The sequence below is a fragment of the Schistocerca americana genome, chromosome 5, assembly GCF_021461395.2.
Source record: "Schistocerca americana isolate TAMUIC-IGC-003095 chromosome 5, iqSchAmer2.1, whole genome shotgun sequence".
Taxonomy (NCBI): Eukaryota; Metazoa; Arthropoda; class Insecta; order Orthoptera; family Acrididae; genus Schistocerca; species Schistocerca americana.
In genome coordinates, this window is record NC_060123.1 from 23089258 (window position 1) to 23094829 (window position 5572).

Consider the following 5572-nt stretch of genomic DNA (forward strand, 5'->3'; position numbering starts at 1 on the left):
TTCACCCCTTTCTGCGTCTAACCAAGGTTCGTTGGAGGGTAATGCAGACTATTTTTACTAGTACTGTACTTATGAATACCTCTGTTAATTTCAAATTTAGATGGACTGTTGATAATAAATTTCATAACAGAATAAATGTACTGTGAGGCTGTGGTTCGTGTTCCCAGCTGCTTAAAGAGATACCGCAAAATACACACGTGTGAACTCCACACATAATTACAACTACTTTCTGCTGTGCAATGAATACTTTTAGCCTAAGTGAGAAGTTACCCCAAAATGTTATCGCACAAGATATCAATGAATGAAAATAATCAGAATACATTAACTTACTGATCTCTGTATCCCCTAGGTTGGTAGTTATTCTTATGTTAAAAGTAGTACAACCTAAACATTTTAGTAAGTCTACTATCTGGCTTTCTTCCAGTTCAAAAAAATGGTTCAAATGGCTCTGAGCACTATGGGACTCAACTGCTGTGGTCATCAGTCCCCTAGAACTTAGAACTACTTAAACCTAACTAACCTAAGGACATCACACACATCCGTGCCCGAGGCAGGATTCGAACCTGCGACCGTAGCAGTCGCACGTTTCCGGACTGCGCGCCTAGAACCGCGAGACCACCGCGGCCGGCGCTTTCTTCCACTTTAAGTTTTCACCAATATGTGCGACTTGGATTTACAATTTTCTACCCTGTTTATTATTTTGTATTGGTCTACTAGCTTAACACGAGATGTAATAGTTTTGACAGTAGACCACTTTATGAACTGTGTTTTTTCAAACTTCATAGCTAGCCCAGTTATGCAAAAATTTCAGTAATTTTAACAGTACTTGTTTCATCTGCAAACAGACAAACAGACCTGCCTCTCGATTAAAAAAGAGTTGTGGGCTAATGATCGAACCCTTTGGGACTCCCACGGTAATTTTTCCCCGTGAAAATGATGTGGTTCAAATGGCTCTGAGCACTATGGGACTTAACATCTATGGTCAGCAGTCCCCTAGAACTTACAACTACTTAAACTTAACTAACCTAAGGACAGCACACAACACCCAGCCATCACGAGGCAGAGAAAATCCCTGACCCCGCCGGGAATCGAACCCGGGAACCCGGGCGTGGGAAGCGAGAACGCTACCGCACGACCACGAGATGCGGGCAAATGATGTGGCATCCCTCTTTGTATTGCTCGAACAGCCTGAGGTAACTTTCTGCATTCTGTTTCTTAAATAAGGACTGAGCCAGGCACATGCTGTACTATGTATTCCATAACAGTTCAGCTTCTCTGATGTTACGACTGTAACAGATACCTTCGGTATGTCACAATAAATCGTAATTGGTGCTCTTTTATCACTGAAAGATTTTATTATGTGCCCTGTAAACGTATAAATAGCTGCCTCGGTAGAAAAGCCCTTTCCAAATATAAACTGTGATTGTGTAAGTATCCCATTACCACACAGGTAGGCCCTGGAATACATTACCTTCTAAAAAAAATTTAGAAAATGATGTAAGCAGTGACATTAGGCAGTATATATTGGCACCTGTGGCGTCATTCTTTTCATAGAGAGACCTAGTAATGGCATATTTCAATCTTCCTGCGAAACACCCCGAGTTAATGATGCATTACACAAGTTGGGGGTTGGGTTGTTTGGGGGAGGAGACTTTCAGAGGAACGTTCCTGGCATTTGCCTGGATTGATTTAGAGAAATCACGGAAAACGTAAATCAGGATGGCTGGACGCGGGATTGAACCGTCGTCCTCCCGAATGCGAGTCCAATGTTTTACCTGCACGAAACTATAACTGGCGGATTCCTGTGGTACTCTGTGTGTTCTGTGAATTTTCTCACAATGGCTAAAACACCTGGAAGGCGCCAAGTGCTTCTCAGACAAGCAAGGGGGCTTATTTTTGAAGTGTACTCGTTCTTCAAATGCGAGCACATTCGGGCGGGTCGGTCTGCGACTTTGCCAAGCTGCAGCAACGTAATATACCTGCTGTCTATACGAGTCGACAACGCAGCATTCCTTGTGAACTGCGCTGCCAGAGGCCATTAAAGGTATTGCCGACTGTAGTGTCGTTCAATAAATAATGGGCCAAATTTTAAAACCGTTAACACATATAGCTAAACTTGCTTTTAGGTGCTTCAAATTTGGTGTTTTATCTGCACATGTGAGAAGTTTAAAACAATACCTACAGTTGGCAGAACCGTAGTGAAGCATCAAAATGTCATCTTACATGCAACGTGCTGTATCTTATTTCTTGGTTGCGGAAAAAGAAACGTGGGAAGAACCTGTTAACAAGTGTGTGCAGTGTATTGTAATGTAGCAGTTGATAGGAATACTGCTCGAGACGTCCTGTTATAACTGCTCCTGTTAACATGGTTAATCGCGCCATTTTAGAGAAGACCGATGCATTACAACTCGACAACTGGCTCTGCAGCCATCAGTGAGCACTGGAAGGCAACTGAGACTCTTGGAAATTCAAAAGCGTCTTTAGGATAGACTATAAAATTATAAGAAAAGCCACTTCATCTGAACTGTTGGAGTACTTTGAAACTAAACTAAACTCCTCCCGAACAGGCCATGAAGTCCCAACGGTACTGACCGACCGCCGTGTCATCCTTAGCTCATAGGCGTCACTGGATGCGGATATGGAGGGGCATGTGGTCAGCACACTGCTCTCCCGGCCGTACGTCAGTTTACGAGACCGGAGCCGCTACTTCTCAATCAAGTAGCTCCTCAGTTTGCCGCACAAGGGCTGAGTGAACCCCGCTTGTCAACAGCGCTCGGCAGACCGGATGATCACCCATCCAAGTTCTAGCCCAGCCCGACAGCGCTTAACTTCGGTGATCCGACGGGAACCGGTTTTACCACTGCGGGAAGGCCGTTGGCTGGGGTACTTTGAGGCCAATAGGAAGCTCTTACCGCCACGGATTGTTGAATGTGACGAAACATGGATGCATCACTTTGAGCTGGAAAGAAAAAGGCGCTCACTGGAGTGACACCACCCGCATTCTCCAAAAAAGAAGAAATTAAATGCAAATCCCTCCTCTGCCAAAGCCATGAAGACAATCTTTTGGGACAGTGATAATGTAATACTCGTGGGCACATTACCAAAAGAACTAACCATTAATTCAAACGCATATGTGAAGACACTCTGACCAAACGCAAACTGTTTCCAATGTGTTCGGCCTGACAAGAATCCATAAGGAATCTGAATTAAAATTGAAGCTCACTCCAGATGTGAAAACCTTAGCAATTTTGAGTGAACGTCCTTTACACATTCTAAGAAGATATGTTCCACTGGTTTCTGCAGATGTCAAACGGAGTTGCTCCATATATAAGGAGCTATTGAGCTCAAAGCGACATCGACTTAATGTCAAAAACGTTAAAACGATGTGTGTAATCCACTGTAACAGAAAGTTAATGTACCTGGATTAGACCCAAATAAAATAATTCCATTAGCACCTTTTTGTATATATTTTCAGAACCGTTTTCCCCCATTTTCTGACCATAATTTGCACCTTCAGATCTCTTCCTAGATATTAAGAGTAAAGTCGGATATGGAATAAGATTATACGAGCAGAATACATGGAACCAACGACAATCACTAGTGGGTAGGTACACACACTCAGGTCACATGCTGGTCATAAGAGAGGGAAATACTATTTGAGAAAACTAAATGGCGTTGCTAGTCCGTCATTGGGTGCCTCCTCAAGTAGCAGATCGAGGAACACTCGTTAGATATAATAGGTACCGATGAAATAAAACTTGGGGTGAACCAAAAGTAGCATGGCCAGGCGTGGGTCGAAAGTCGTGGAGAAGACAAAGCCTCTAGGATAGGCATCCAAACATAATGCCACAGGTCCTCCAGGTTAGAGGTTCTGGAGAGGGGTACCTCCCAGTCACACAAAAAAGTAAGTTGGTCAGGACACTCTACAGAAGCCGGAGAATCAGGACTGTCTCAGCTAGAATCAGACACGAATATGGACAGTGACTTCTCTTTTGGAACCTGGAATGTAAGGAAAGTTCGTAGAATAAGGGCAGTGAGTTGGCAAAAAACAAGCTGAAAGTTGTAGCTCTCCAAGAGATTACATAGCAGAGTACGGGATTAATCAAAATAAGCAATTGAAATACCCTGTACGGAGACTGTTTCGAGCACTATGAATTAAGTGCCGATTTCTTTGTACGTTACTCAGTATTAGCGGTGAAAGACTTTAAATCCATTAACAACACAATCCTCTGCATTACAATCGCTTTCCGGAATAGCGATACACTCGTGAATAATGTGCACGCACCCTGGGAGGAATTCATAAAGGAGGAATTTTACACTGAATTGGACTATGTGTACAACTCCTTGCCCAACCATGATGTTAAAATAGCACTGGGTGATTCTGACGCCAAACTGAGCCATTAAGACATCTAAAAACTGGCGACTGATCTGCATCAAGACGGCAGTGACATTCACACCCAGGTGAGCAACTTCGCAACTGACAAGGGAAATTCCTCTCGAACGGCACTGAAGCAGAATGGCGACGGGCGGAGTACTTCACAGAATTACTAAACTTTACGACCCCCAAATACGACAAATAATTAAAAACCTAAAAAACAATAACGCTTTCAGCGAAGTTCAAACCGCAGGATAGCAATAAAGAATGGAGGACCGGCTCTCGTTAAAAAATTACAAAACTGTTAAAAAATGTTTGGTAATATGAGAGATTGCCCGATGACTGGAAAATGGCCTTGATGTATCCTATACTAAAAAAGATAGACCCCCTGGTATGTGATACACTATGTGATCAAAAATATCCGGACATCTGGCTGAAAATGACTTACAAATTCATGGCGCCCTCCATCGGTAATGCTGGAATTCCACATGGTATTGGCCCACTCTTAGCATTGATGACAGCTTCCTATCTCGCAGGCATACGTTGAATGAGGTGCTGGAATGATTCTTGGACAATGGCAGCCCATTCTTCACGGAGTGCTGCACTGAGGAGAGGTATCGATGACCGTCGGTGAAGCCTGGAACGAAGTCGGCGATCCAAAACATCCCAAAGGTGTTCTGTAGGATTCAGGTCAGGACTCCGTGCAGGCCAGTCCGTTACAGGGATGTTATGGTCGTGTAACCACTCCGCCACAGGCCGTGCATTATGAAAAGCTGCCCGATCGTGTTGAAAGATGCAGTCACCATCCCCGAATTGCTCTTCAACAGTGGGAAGCAAGAAGGTGCTTAAAACGTCAATGCAGGACTGTGGTGTGATAGTGCCAAGTAAAACAACAAGGGGTGCAAGCTCTCTCCATGAAAAACATGACCACATCATAACACCACCGCCTCCAAATTTTACTGTTGGCACTACACACGCTGGCAGATAACGTTCACCGTGCACCGTTCACATTGTGTAAAGTGATTCGTCACTCCACATAACGTATTTCCACTGTTCAATCGTCCAATGTTTACGCTCTGCACATCAAGCGCGGCGTCTTCTAGCATTTACCGGTGTGATGTGTGGCTTTTGAGCAGCCGCTCGACCACGAAATCCAAGTTTTCTCACCTCCCGCCTAACTGTCATAGTACTTGCAGT

The 5572-nt window shown here is 44.0% G+C and overlaps 1 pseudogene; it reads right to left on the reverse strand.

Moving 5' to 3' along the window:
- Window positions 1–2761: 2761 nt before the first annotated feature.
- On the reverse strand, window positions 2762–2879 carry LOC124617322 (annotated as a pseudogene).
- Between the last annotated feature and the right edge of the window lie 2693 nt (window positions 2880–5572).